General features: G+C 45.3%; 1 protein-coding gene across 10 annotated transcripts in view; it reads left to right on the top strand.

Annotated features, from left to right (window-relative positions):
• Positions 1 to 15323, top strand: part of Pdzd2 (PDZ domain containing 2) — a 380223-nt gene that overhangs the window by 134597 nt on the left and 230303 nt on the right. Inside the window, exon 1 of one of the 10 annotated variants that reach the window (XM_029469412.1) lies at positions 6231 to 6284. The exons of the other annotated variants lie outside the window; for them this stretch is intronic. The gene's annotated coding sequence lies outside the window, so the exon portion shown is untranslated. Of the gene's footprint in view, positions 1 to 6230; positions 6285 to 15323 lie in introns of those variants that run through there. 10 annotated transcript variants of the gene reach the window in all.

Genomic DNA, 15323 nt, shown 5'->3' with positions numbered 1-15323 from the left:
CCCCCCTGCAGAGCCCTGAAGCTAGTCTTCCAGCAGGCTTGTGGCTGTCTGGTCTGACTTCCGTAATGGCATCCCAGTCCACTCCCCAAACACTACTCTTTCGAGTCACTAAAATAACTTGGGTTCACATACATCTAGAAAATCCAGAAACATAAAATGCAACTGATGAACTCCCCTGAAGTGGAAAGCCATATTGATGAGAATTTTTCAAAGAGATTGCTGACATTTTTAAACACAAATCAATCCACAACCAAAGCTCATATGGTGAGCTTATTGATGCTTTTCTAAGACAAAAGGCCCAAATTCGGTTGTATCTATTCTCTTGTCTATGTAAGGACAGCTAAATGCAAGTATAGCCTGCCCCACCTAACCCTTCACAGCCAGAGACCCTCCCATTCTTTTAGTCAGCCTTTCTTACTTGGTGTGTGACTGCACTGCCCACAGGCTCACCCTAAGATTCCATACCCTCAGCCCGTACAGTGACTTCATCTCTACATCATGCCTTTCACCCGTGAGGTGCTTTAAGTTACACATTTTATATATATATATATATATATATATATATATATATATATAATATTATATATTTTACCTATATGGGCACTTCGTCTGCATATATGTCTACATACTGGAAGAAGATGTTGGCTCCCATTATAAATGGTTGCAAGCCACCATGTAGTTGCTGGGAATTGAACCTCTAGAAGAACAGTCACCTGAGCCATCTCTCCAGCCTCCAAGTTATACATTCTTTATGTGCATGTTCCTAGAAAAACTGGTGTCTCCTGAACATTCAAGTAGAACCTACTGAGTCTGGTCTTTTCAGTAGGTTGTGGTCATGCCTGGCACAAAGTAGTAGGCACCCAGCAAATATTTATAGGGTGAATTGGCCTCCATTCGATCTGTCTGTTTCATCCCCTTGCCAGCTGTGTATGTTTGTTTTTATAATGTCCATGATTAATCTGTATTCTTTTCCTTTCCTCCATTATTGTAATAAGAACTGTACTAGAATAAAAGCCCACAGCTTAGGGCCCTCCACTACTTGCATTGTGCCTTTGTTGCTGGATTGGAGATGTCATTAGTTTCTAATGGCTTTGCTGTCCTGCTTAGGACCTTGAGATGTGAGCTCACTTTTCCTGAATCAGTACTGGAGAGATCAACTGCCTGCCATCTGTCAGCTCAAAAGGTGACTTGTAGGTGTTTGGAAACACTTGAAGCCAGAGAAGACAGTGTTGGGAGGATTTCAGAGTAATAATAGCTCCAGCTGAAGAGCCAGGGACCAGCTCAGTGGGCCCAGGAAGAGAGAGGGCAGGGCAGGTCAAGCACATTGGGCAGGGTGTGTATAGGTGGGTGTGGTTTGCCCACCATTCTGCCCACAGACCAGGGATTCTGGGCATGGAGGATGCCTGAGGGATTCTGGCCTCTGCCTTTGGCCATGTTTTACCAGAAAAAAACGCAATAAGGCAGACAGCACACCCTTGTTATTATGGTGCCGAGGATATGTAAATGTGAAGTTTCTGCCAAGGAACGGATACATCTATTTTCCATTTCTCATCAACAAACATTAAGGCAGGGCTATTTTGATATAAACTCAAAGAAAGGGGAAAGCCAGTGTTTTGAGGGGGACTATGAATCAGCACCTTACTTCACCCTCTGGGGTGAAGCTAATGGCAGGTAAACCCAGCCACAGACCTGGACATCATAGAGTTTGAATTTCCATGCCCAGCATAGAGGTTCTCCTTTAAGAGCTGCTTTAAATAGAGGACAGTGCTGGTAACAGAGTGTTTCCAGATCTGAATTAGAGAAATGTAATCTTAACCAGCTTCAGCAGAAAATATGCCAAGGGTCTCCCTGTTGTCCACACGTTGGTCGTCAAAGTCCCTTCTCACGCTGTCACTCCTTACATTAAGGTCTAACCCAGACTGGGTACCCTAATGGAAGCAGACATTTTATGCACACGGATGGCATCAGAGGTAGAGAAGGGTCCTGCACATCCTGGTGTCACTAAGCACGGGGAAAGGTTCTCTCGAAGACCCCACAGGTTCTCCATAACTCACTGGCCGTGCCATGTCACCTGCTCACTCTGAAAAGCACTGACAACCAGGGCAGTAAGCCACTCATGACCGCTGATCAAAAGGTTGAAAGAAGACAGTTGGCTTCCTCAGAGAAGATCCCAGTGGAGGATACAAAGATCTCTGCGTGTGCATTGAGCAGACAATCCAGAGTCCTCTGAAACACGGGTGCTGGTCATAGAGCCAGTTGCTCCTTGGATACTCTAATAGTTTTCAAACAATGGTTAGCTGCTTAACATCATTCAAATAATATCCCACCAGGAGAATAAGCTATTGGAATGAGCAAAGTCATAGGCCCTGTCAGGAAGCCCATGGATGGTGTGGTCAAGGTTCCTGGTTTAAAGATCTCCTGTAGAAAATCTATCTGGTTCCTTCTGCATTTTCTATTCCCGAGCACCTTTTGCCTTGACACAATTGTCTTTCGTGAGACCAATATCTCTGTGTGTGGAAGACAACTCCAAGAAGTCAGCTAGCAAGAGGGGACCGGAATTTGTAAAGTTTGGACAAACTGGGAATCCAGGGAAGACATTTGGTCTGATACTCGAAGTTAGGCCAGCGAACAAGAAGCCTAAGTGACGAGGGGCTGAGGTGAGGAGCTGTGTGGCCCAGGGCTAACCTTGGTGGCTATGTACCTGGCTGATACTGGCATGTAGGATAAACTAGATTTCATGGATACCAAAGGGCAGAAAAAGCATGCAGGCCAAAGGTTCTAGGAACTTCTTTTTGGACCAGGATGAATACAGGACTGGCACCTGAGTTGCTGGACACAAGGTTAAATTTGAATTTCAGATAAATAAACAATGTTTCAATACAACTGTGCCTTTCTTGCTGCAAATAGACTAAGGCATATATACTACCCTGTGTAAGGTGCAGCGAGGCAGTCCTTGCTTTTTGTCTGAGATTCATATTTCATGCGATTTTCTTTTTTTTTTTTTTAATATTTTTATTACATATTTTCCTCAATTACATTTCCAATACTATCCCAAAAGTCCCCCATAGCGCCCCCCACTTCCCTACCCACCCATTCCCATTCTTTTGGCCCTGGCATTCCCCTATATTGGGGCATATAAAGTTTGCAAGTCCAATGGGCCTCTCTTTCCATTGATGGCCGACTAGGCCATCTTTCCATACATATGCAGCTAGAGACAAGAGCTCGAGGGTTCTGGTTAGTACATCATGTTGTTCCAACAATAGGGTTGCAGATCCCTTTAGCTCCTTGGGTACTTTCTCTAGCTTCTCCATTGGGAGCCCTGTGATACATCCAATAGCTGACTGTGAACATCCACTCCTGTGTTTGCTAGGCCCCGGCATCGTCTCACAAGAGACAGCTATATTTGGGTCCTTTCAGCAAGATCTTATTAGTGTATGCAATGGTGTCAGCGTTTAGAAGCTGATTATGGGACGGATCCCTGGATACAGCAGTCTCTAAATGGTCCATCCTTTCATCACAGCTACGAACTTTGTCTCTGTAACTCCTTCCCTGGGTGTTTTGTTCCCAATTCTAAGAAGGTGCACAATGTCCACACTTTGGCGATTTTCTTAATTTATATTTTTTGCCTGTGGGTGTGGCATGTGAGCCATGACCTGTGTGTGGACTCAGTTTTCTCTTTCCGTCGTACATACTGTGATAACTTAAATGAGAAGTGTTCCCCTGTAGGCTCTTATACTTGAATGCATGATTCCCAAATAGTGGTGGTGATGTCCTGGGGGGAGGGGGGGAGGTTATATAACTTTTAGAAATGGGGGAGGGAAACTTACTGGACGAAGTACGTCACTGGGGAAGGGCTTTGCTGGAGGAATTACATCACTAGGGGAGGGCTTTGAGGGCTTATAGTCTCGCCTCATTTCCAATTTTTTCTCTCCTCACTGCTGACAGAACATGACCAGGCAGTTTACTGCAGGTACGCCATTCCCACCCTTGTGAACTCAAGCCTTTTAGGACCATAAGCCAAACTAAACTTTTACAGGTGGCTTCTGGTACTGGTGTTTTATCACAGCAACAGAAAGATGATGTAATACTCATGGATTCTAGGGATTAAACCCTTGTCATTGGGATTGTTAAACAGACATTTTCACTCACCAGGCTGTCTCACCAACCTTGTGCTGTACTTATCTGGTAACCCTGACCCCCCTATACAGGTGGTCACGGAGGGATCTGCTGCGATGCTCTGGTGTCGGTGATGACTGTGTACCGTGTTCTCCCTCTCACACGGAGCAGTCCGCCCCTCTTGCTCTACCCAACCAGTAGGATTTTGGGGCAAAGTACGTACCACATTAATTATCCAAATTTCCCATGAAAAGGACAGGTGTCTGTATGCCATCACAGTTGTAATTCTTGTTAGCCAGAATCCCTACTGGATCTGGCCACAGTGAAACACAGAGGCCCAGGTGATTCTGAGGCCTCGCCAGGTCTCTAAAGACCACTTTAGATTTTAAATTCCAGAGTATGAGGTCACTGCTCTGTTTATTGCACTTGATAAATATTTGTTGAGAGAAGGGATGAGTCCCCCACTCTCCTAACCGGTGTTTATCTTGTGGAACTCTGAGAGACCAGGAGTGGAGGCGGTTTTTCTTTCCATCTTCTTCCTGGTCTTGAGCCTCGTGGGAAAGGACCGGAGTGGAAGATCTGACAGAGAGTCTTGGAGAACACAGGGGAGACAGGAAAATGGCAGGACTAGCTAGGGAAGAGAGCACCTGAGCCTGCCAGAAGCATCCATACCATACCGGGGAGGAAGCCAAGTTCTTAATCGCCTCCTCGGGCAAAAAGACCTGAGATTTCAAGTTGAGAACAAGTCTTCAGGTATTTTCACATGATCCCTTTGGACTCTGTCTTGGCATGGTCTGTTTGTTCAGCATCTTAAGGAGAATGAGGCTGAACTTGGAATCCTCCAACCTGGCGCCTAAGGCACACTGGAAATGCATCGACGGAACTTGGTGGGTGGCGGATAATGGCCGTCCTTCCTAATCTCAGTAATTTCTCAGATCACTGGTGGGTCTGAGAACTCTACTCCCCCTTAGCTCCTCAGCCCATAGCAATGTACAGGCTAGCCTTCTGTCCATGAACTTAAACCTAGAATGTGCCAGGCTGCCTTTATCCCCTCTCTAGAGATATACCCAGGATGGGGGTGGGGGGGTATGCACTTTGTCTCATGAAAGAATGATGTCATGGGTAACAGGCTCCAATCATTCACTGGGGAACAGGTCCCCTCTCAATCTGTCCCCTCATCTGTGTGGCTGGGGAGGCTGCCACAAGACTGCAGGGCTCTGGAAAATGCTGGTGCTTTCTAGAATTTCTGCAGCATAAGGCTCCTCAGTGGGGCTCCAGGTCAGGAGTGAAGAGGCAAATCCTTTGATTTTTTTTTCCTTTGTGACTTTGGTTCTGTCCCCTCCTGCCCTTCCTCCGTTTAAGCAATCCCATGCAGCACTGTGAGTAAGTCAGACCTGCTGGTGACTGACTCCCCACAACGTGAGCACTCAAACTTGGAAGGGGTCAGTCTTAGCCCATGTGTGCTATATAACAAAAGACTGAACTCTGGGTTACTTATGATGGATTTTTTTTTTAGTTGTGGTACTTTGGGAGGTTCAAGTACAAGGTCAAAGTGCCAGAAGAGTACTATGCTCTGTCACCGCAGCCTCAGGAAGAGATGGATGCTATATTCTGTGCTGTAAGAACAAGAGTCATAACCTAGCTCCATCCTGTCCTTTAAAAGACACCTGTTCATTCCTGAACAGTTCGTGGGGTAAACTAACGTCACCCCAATCAAGATTCAGTTTCAAGATAAAGATAAGAATTTGGAAGGGACACGTGACTGGGGTATTCTGTCCTTAATACTTAGGAGTATACACAAGCTTCCTTCCTTACAAATCTGAACTTGAAAATAAAGCAAAAACTTTAATATTAAAATTAAACTACAAATATAAACACATGATTTTAAAAAAGCCACCTCAGGAATACTCAAGATGAAGAAAAATGTCCACAAAAATATATAGAATCTAAAGCTGAATCACAGTCATCTTGGGGGTAGGGATAAACACTGGAGTGTGATTGTTCCTGTAAGAGGTAAAAACCAGTCTTTACTGATGTGACTGTGTATGTGGTTTAGAGAAAGTGGACTGAACCAAACAGAGTGGAACAGGAAAGAAACTGGCAGGAGGCAAGAGCCAACCGAAGCTCTTCTCAGCGGTGTCTTACGGAGCGAGGTCTCCACTATGCAGGTCGGTGTCTCCACAAAGTGCAAGCTGCAGAGGCTGTCTGAGAGGGTGGGGTCCTTCCTGAGCAACTTGCTCTGAGCTTTGCCTGTTCTACACCCAATCCTCAGAGGAGAGCTCGCACTGATTGGGTCAATACAAATAGTCTGCCTACTTGGTAATTGTATTTCCAATAGAAAAATCAATGAGTGAGCTTTCGTGCTGGTAACTGTCTACACCCTTCAGCGTGCTCAGAGAATGTAGGATTTAAAGTCTAGGGTGCTGAATGCATGGATGTGGGCAAGCCATAAGGTGAAGGTTATCCTTGATCCATCCATGGTCTTCCTCAGTGGCATCCTTTCCTTGTGCATGTACATCTACATGCCTTGGCCAGGGTGGTCCACCCTCCCACTCCCACTCACCTCCCCAGGGTCACTGGGAATGCCCTATGTAAAATCTACTTGGGTGGTTTTTAGCCTTGCCCCTCTGTATATATACTCGCCTGGTTCATGTCCTCTCTAGTCTTCTCTTACACTCTTGTTAAAGGCCAAGAGAGCACAGGCATTCCCTGGAGGCCTCTGAGAGAGTCAGGGCTAGAACACCCCACACTCCTTCAGGGCTGTTCCTACTGAATCCTGAGTTCACAGCTGGCAGGGGTCAGATGGGGATTCAGTCTGCACTCACTCCCATGGACTCTGACTTGCCTCCTCTTCATCTGAGGCCTTTCCCACAGGAAGGCCTGGGAAAGGAGGGGGGTTCTTCCCAGAGAGCTGCTCGGCCGAACCCGTCTTTCCGTGATCTTCGGGGTTCCTCTGAGGATTCTCCCAGCACCAGGCCTTCAGGCCTGACTCTATAAGTGTCTGGGAAGAGCAGGGGGCTGAGGGAGCTAGTTTCCATAGCACTTGAGGCCCATGCCAAGTCGGAGAGTCTGTGGGGCCTCGGTAGGAACAGGATTTCCTGTGGACCAACCCTCAGGCGAGCTCTTCCCCACTTCTTGAAACCTTCACTCTTTCCGCTGCTCCAAAGAGCTTTTATTCTGTTGGATATATTTCTTCTTGTCTTCTGAGAGAGCTGGGCTGGGGTTGTACACACATGGATGTAAAAACCACCCCTGGGGCTCCCTCCTCCCTCTCTCTTGGCAGATAGTCAAAGTCTGATAAAGCAATTTGGCCCATCTCCTCTGGAGTTTAAAACTTCCATGTGTTGTGAATATGCTTCTTAATGAAGCTAGCAACTCCACTCCTGACTCGCTATGTCAGCCCCAACATCCTGGAGAATGGGGTGGCTAAGAGGAAACATCACCAAAACACCTCATGTGGCAGATTAGGAAACCGAGGCTCAAAGATTTTAAATAACTTGCCTGAGGACCCTTGTTAGCTAATAGCAGAATGCATTACTGGCTATTAAAAATATTTATGCTCTTAATTAATGATGAGATCAGATCCTGTGCAGTTATATGCTAAGAATTTAAATACAGTAAGAGGGTTATATACCCAAGACCTCAGGATAAAAAATGTCTCAAAAGTCAAGCAGCGGTGGTACACAACTTTAATCCCAGCACCTGGGAGGCAAAGGCAGAGGCAGATGGATCTGAGTTTGAGGCCAGCCTGGTCTTCTAGGAAATCCAGGGCTACACAGAGAAACTCTGTCTTGAAGAAGGAAGAAAAAAAAAAGTATCTCAAATATGGCTGAGGAGTCAGCTCAGGTGAAAAAAGTGCTTCTTTCACACAGGTAAGGACCATGGTGCCAATGACAGGTGGGAGTGGCAGCTCACCTACAATTCCCTAGTGCCTGGAAGACTCTCCAGCAGAGAGTGATTAAAGAAGGCTATTAACATCAGCCTGGGACTTACATGTGCACTCACACACACATGTACACGCACACACACGTATGCCCATACATGTGAGTAAGAATATACATATACCCCATCTGCCCATACACAAACTGGAATAAAGATGAATATCTAAAACAGCCAGTTGTTCAGAAGGAATCTGTAAAGAGCTATAGCTATCACTTAAAACGAAGAAACCACTCTAGTGTGGAAAATGGAGCTGATGGGTGTGTGCTGTGAGCTGAGGGTGTGACCCACAGTGAACTGGTGGCACTAGGACTCTCCAGGTCACACAACGAGGACAGAATGGTCTGATTGCAATGCATGGTCATGGTGCCCTCACGGTTGTCTGGCTATCAGCACGGAAGTTGGTCCTGCCCTAGGTCAATGGCTCATTCAGCAGAGAGACGCTATTTCAAGGTATGGAGTTGCCACTGCAGAGCCGTGCATGTGATATGTATTTTTCTCCTTCCTTATCTTTATGTTCTTTGAAAACCAACATATCTGAGTTCTAGAAGTAATTAATCTAGAACTGACCAAAGCCTGCCCTTCCAAGTAAACAGCTTTGGACAAGATGCCAAACATTTTTCAGTTTTCAAAGTCATGGCAAATATAATTTAGAAGAAGGCAGCGAACAGTAATCATTGCTAATCTTCATTTTGGTCTATGATTTAATTTTATGTACATGGACACTGTGCCCACTTGTGTGGCTATGTACCATGTGAGTGCAGTACCTGAGGAGGACAGAAGAGGGCAGTGTATATATGTATTATATTATATTATATTATATTATATTATATTATATTATATTATAGGTTTTTCAGTGCAACTCACTCATATACTATGTAGTACAAGGTCAGTTTCTTATATTCTAGGTTTTTCAGTGCAACTCACTCATATATTATGTACAACACTGTGCATTTCTTATATTCTAGGTTTTACAGTGCAACTCACTCATATACTATATAGTACAAGGTCGGTTTCTTATATTCTAGGTTTTTCAGTGCAACTCACTCATATACTATGTACTATAATGTGTGTTTCTTATATTCTAGGTTTTTCAGTGCAACTAACTCATATACTATGTACTACAAGGTCAGTTTCTTATATTCTAGGTTTTTCAGTGCAACTCACTCTTATACTATGTACTACACTGTGTGTTTCTAGGTTTTTCAGTGCAACTGAACATGGGCCTGGACAATTGTGAGCTGTTATGTGGGTGCTGGGACTTGAACCCTGGTCCTCTAGGACAGCAACGTGCTAGCTAGTTGTAGGTCAGCTTGACTCAAGTTCATTTTGGAAGAGGGACCTTCAATTGAGAAAATATCTTACCAGATTGGACTATGAGCAAGACTGTAGTGCCTCACTTTCTCAACTAGTCAATGATATGGAAGGGCCTGGTTCTTTGTGGGTGATGCCATCCGATGGTATAAGAGGGCAGGCTGAGCAAGCCACGAAGAATGAGCCAGTAACTAGTACTGCTCTGTGGCCTCTGCTTCAGGCCCAGCTCCGGGTGCCTGCCTTGAGTTCTTGCTCTGACTTCTTTCCCTGATGGACTGTGATGCAGAACTGTGTGCAAAAGAAACTTTTTCTTTCCCAGATTGCTTTCTGGTCATAGTGCTTTATCACAGTAATAGAAATCCTAACTAAGGCAAGCAGTAAGTACTCCACCCACTGAGCCACCTCTCCAGCCCCCCCCCCCCCCCCCACACACACGCACACACCATTTTCTTACACACAACCTGGAGATAAAACATTCATGGCTGTACCTGATTTTCCATCCAGTCACACTATCTTGGTATTTAGATAGCGCCCACTTTTTGGTATACGTGGGATTTCCAACTATGAGAATGGTTATATATCCCAGATTATAGTTCTTCATTTTATTTTTGTATTCTCTGAGGGTGATCACACTTAGAAACTGAAGGTACTTGGACGTGTCTAGAGGGGCATGTTCTCATCGGTAGAATGGAACACTGGATAAGGTCATCCTTGAGGTGCCTGCAAGATCCCCGCTTTCTGTGGTTTCTATGGGAAGACCTCGCCCAATCCCCTCGCATGGAAGGTGGAAAGCCTGGCTTCTCAGAATCTTCCTTCCCACTGCCCTCCTTTGCATCTCATGTGGCTCACTTTATGGTGGCTATTTATTTTATGATCTCTTTCTCCAGTGGAGCTAAGGAGCTCCATCCCTCCACACCACCCTGAGCTGCAAGAGGCAACCTTTGTCCCGTAAGATAAAGACTAAATCAAATTCTTTACTCTCACAGCCTTCAACTTGTCTCCATGCAGCCCTGTCGACTGATAATAATGGGGCAGTAGCCTGCTCTACCAACACATAAGCTGGTTTGCGGGTGTCTGGGTAGTTGCTTTTGTGCAAGTTTCTTTATCCATTGTAGGCTTGTTTATAAATTTCAAGGCAGTAACTCAACAGCTACTCACCATCAGTGATGCAGAGCTGAATTTGAAAGATGCAGGGTCACAGTCTAGGTCTCCACTGCAAGGGTCACAAGTGACTGCAAGCCACATGTCCTTAAAGGAACCTTACTGAAGTATAACAGTGTTTAATTAATGAGGCTTAGACAATGTAGTCTGTAGCAGGCTGGATGTAGAGACCTATGTAGTATGAAGTCTGAAGGTAGTTTTGGGCTGGTTTTCTCTTCAAACACCAATGAGTCTGACAAAAAGGAGGGAGAAAGGGCCACATGTCAGCAATAGCATGCTCTACCAGAGTGTCTGTTTTGTTCTGAGACAGGGCCTCTCTGTGTAGCCCTGGCTCTCCTAGAACCAGGCTGTAGACCAGGCTGGCTTTGAACTCAAAGAGATCCTCCTGCCCCTGCCTCCTGAGTGCTGGGACTAAAAGTATGCACTACCACACCCAGCATTTGGGAACCAAAAAGGGGAGCCAGGGGATGCCCTGGGGAAGGGGAGGGGCCCATGGATGCCCTGGGGAAGGGGAGACCCACACCCCGCCAGAGTTTTACCTATTCTCTGGTCTGTCAGGCGTGGGAGAGCTGCCATACACTTTCCACTCAGTCCCGGGTGGGCATTCCTCTGACCCACTCTTCAGGGGTTGGCAAAGGGGCAGCCCTACCTGGGAACCCTGGAGCTACTTTGCTAAAGCCACCGGGGTTATAGGAGAGAGGGATGAGGGAAGAGAGGTTCCCAATACCTGCAAGAGTGAGTGCAGCAGATCTTGATGAGCAGAGACTCTCTATGGTTTTAGAGCTTTATTATAGGAAGACAGGGGGAAAGAGAGAAGGTAGAAAAGAGAGGGAGGGGAGGCTAGAGAGAAAGAGTGAGAGGGAGAGAGGAAAGGAGAGGAGAAGACAAAGAGAAAGGAAAGAGGGGAGAGGAGTGAGAGAAGTGAGAGGTAAGAGAACAAAGGAGTGAGAGAGGGAGGTGGGGGCCTAACAGCCCCTTTTAAAGTATGCTGTCTTATCTTATTGTTGCTAGGTGACTGGGGAGGAGTTTAGCCTGAAGGTCAGAAGCTTGGGCCATTGACTTCTAGCCATGCTTCTCTTGTGGGGGCTGGTAACTTAGGCAGGAGCCAGAGTTCCAGGAACATGAGGGAATGCCTACCGTGTCATGAAGGTGAATTATTACCCTTCGGGGTTCAGACCTCAACTCAACTGGAGACCAGCCTGCAGTTCCCCACAGTAGAGCAAGAGCTCACATAGCATCCAGATGGCAGCTCCCTTTCTGGAAGGTAGCAGCATCTCGGGAAGGTGGATAGACCTTCATGGTCCTCATTTCCATCTGGAAGTCACTTCTGTTCCTTGTCCTTTAGGCCTCTTCTTTTTGGGCATCAGGAAGACACTCTGGGGACCACATATTCCCTAAGCCTTTTTTTTTTAAATCTAAGTTTCAAGGAGACAAAGAGATTCAAAGCTACTACAGGGGGCTGGCAAGATGGCTTGGGGGTTAAGAGCATCCACTGTTCTTGTAGAGGACCTGGGTTGAGTTCTGTACATCACATGGTGGTTCACAGCCATCCATACTCCCAGTTCCAGGGGATCTGATGCTTGCTTCTGATTTCTGTGGTATCAGGCCTGAGTGTGGTTTACATACTAATATGTAAGTAAAACATTCATACACATAAAATAAATCTAAAACAAATTTAAAGAATACGCTTCAAAACTAAACCTTCAGTACTCTGTGAATCATTACACACCCACTATCTATATCTATATCCATATCCATATCTATATCTATATCCATATCTATATATATCACATAAACCCGCTATATATATATATCACTCATACATACATAAACACCACATGCACAAATAGTATACATATACATATCACATATACACATACATATATGCACATACCACATATATACACACATCACACATACCACATGTACACATACATCCATATATACCACACCTACACACACAACACATACATGCATGCACACACACCACACATACATGCACACATGCCACACATACATACACATGTACACACACACACCACATATACACTACAAACACACACACAGCATACGTGTACACACACAGACACACACACACATCACATGCACACGTGTACACACACAGACACACACAAACATCACATGCACACGTGTACACACACAGACACACACAAACATCACATGCACACATGTATACACATACCACACATATACTACACTATACATAAACACCTATAGGAATCCAATTATTCCCAGTTGTTATAAGCCGGATGTGAGGTGCTTGAAGATAAGCACCTTTGAAGATTCCATCTCGATGTCAGTGTCTCTTCTGTCTGTTTCTGGTCAGTGCTGATGGGCTGTGTCCTTCCTTTCTGACTCAAGGTTTATGCCCATCTCTGTTAGTGGTGACATCATAATGAACTGCCTACTGTGTGCACCTTGGGCATTTGAAACAGTGACTTCTAATCTGTCATCTCACTTTTTTTTTTCAAATACAATTAAACCTCTTGGCTTGTAGGGCCCAACTTACCCTGTTCTGATAAAACTGATTCTCATCACACTGTAAGGATCAACAATACGGGCATCCTTGGCCATTTATGTTGCAGGCTGGATGTCCAGAGTGTCTTCCAAGGCTAAGTGATGTTTCTGTCCATTTTTTATTACCTCCATATGGAGCCGATAGTCCCTTGATTTTGCGACATAAGAGAAAGCACTTTGCAGCGATCTAATTTTGTTCCTACTATTGTCCATAACTCTGCAGCTCCTGTCAGCACAGAAATGGCCATCCACGACAGCTGGCCGTTAGTTCAGATATTTCACATTCTCTAGGTAAGCTCAGTACTACCCAACCGGGTTCCTGACGCCTGCTTCCTGGGCTCTTGTTCAACCCACCTTTTAGGTTCTGCTCTTTTTAGTTCTTCCACTCCTAGATATCAGATAAAGCCGGATGAAGGCAACTTTAAAAACCTGGAGGTATGCTTCCCCTCTCATTTCTGCTTCTCTTTCTAAGGATGATGGCATCAGCTACACCCAATAATCTCGTCTTGTTTCATCATCAGTTTGATGCCACATAGCTAGCTATACCCATAAACAGGGCTGCGTTTCAGTTTAATTCCCTTGCTCCTCCCACGAAGCAAAGGGAGAGAGAATGGCGATCAAGAGGAGAGCCACAAGCTCCTGACGTACGTAAACTTCATGTTTGTCACTGGGAGCCTCTTGGTGGCCACAGAACAGGTGTGCATCACCAGGCTGGGTGCTGACCTGGGTGAGGAGGAAACTGTTCCAGAGGGTGGACTGTCAGACGCAAGAGGCATGCTGACAGAGAAGGAGTTACCCCGGGACTTCCCCCCGCCCCCGCCCCCACCCATCAGTATTCCATCAAGTCATATCGAAGTTACAGAGAGGTTCTAGACATATTTAAGAGCACAGTCCTGACATTGAGACCAACATTAATATGCCTTAATGAGTGTAACTGTACACACAGTAGGGCTCACCATGCTAGAAGTCTTAAGGGTGCAACTGAAAGGAGACAGAGACAGTCAACAGCGCTGAGACACTCCCTTCTGTCCTAAGCTTTGTCTAGTGGTTTTGTCTACATTGTGTAGAGTCACAGAGAATCGTGAGTCTGTGCAGGTTCTAAGATCATGTCCTCCAGCTTGTACCCTTGGAAGACTCTCGAAATCAACCCTTTTTTAAGGCCAGTCCCAAAGCTGTCTTCTCTAGAAAAACATTTTCTAAACTTCTGAGCGAGAAAATGGGGCCCATCCTTTGCTGACCATGTGATACAGTGTTCCTAGAGGCAGCTTCTGTGCTTTCCCCTCAGAGCCGCGCATGCCTAGTACTTGGCACACAACAGGTCTCCTGGGGAAGGTTAATCAAATGCAATTGCCAACTGGCCTTCCCCATCAAAGAAAATTCTCACCTCCATTCCCCATAAATATAGAAAAATGATCCCTTTCACTCTTTCCTCTGAACTTCATTTTCTCCCAGAGAAAGTCAATAAAAACGGTGCCATCTAGGGTGGAAAACATTCTCCAGCCTTCTCGGGAAGTGACCTAACAGGGAATAATAACAAATAGGAGATGGTGTCAGTAAGAAACGACCTTATTATTCGGTCGCCCAAAAGAGATTTCCAATATCGTGTATTTTTGAGCTTCCAAGGAACTTGAGCGTCGGCTATTAATTGGTTCCAAATAAATCCAAAGCTTAGCAAATACATCTGCATAATCACATGGCCATTAAAAGGAAACATAAGATCAAAGATCATCCATCCATGTACAAAGACTGAAAGTGTTTTTGGCCAAAGTAAGTAATGCCGTTCCCTGCTTCTCACAAGCATATTAGCATCCTAGGCACTAAATCAAAGCGCTTCTACCCCACCAGCCTTCATGGTTTTCCTTTCTTCACTGTATATAAATGAGAAACGTAAGCTAAATGTCTCACAAGTTCTCTCCATCTCAATGGAGACATCTTCAAACACAGTTACACGGTTCTGTCCATTTCTGTGCATCCTGTCTCTGTCACACGGTAGACCCAATAACTAAGAAAAATGGTTATATGCTGGACAGTGGTGGCGCACACCTTTAATCCCAGCACTTGCGAGGAAGAGGCAGGTGGATTTCTGAGTTTGAGGCCAACCTGGTCTGCAGAGAGAGTTCCAGGACAGCCAGGGCTATACAGAGAAACCCTGTCTCGAAAAACAAAAAAAAGGAAGAAAGAAAGAAAGAAAGAAAGAAAGAAAGAAAGAAAGAAAGAAAGAAAGAAAGAAAGAAAAGAAAGAAAAAGAAAGAAAG

Source organism: Mus caroli, chromosome 15, assembly GCF_900094665.2.
Source record: "Mus caroli chromosome 15, CAROLI_EIJ_v1.1, whole genome shotgun sequence".
NCBI classification, from domain to species: Eukaryota; Metazoa; Chordata; class Mammalia; order Rodentia; family Muridae; genus Mus; species Mus caroli.
This window is presented reverse-complemented; position numbering and strand designations above follow the sequence as displayed.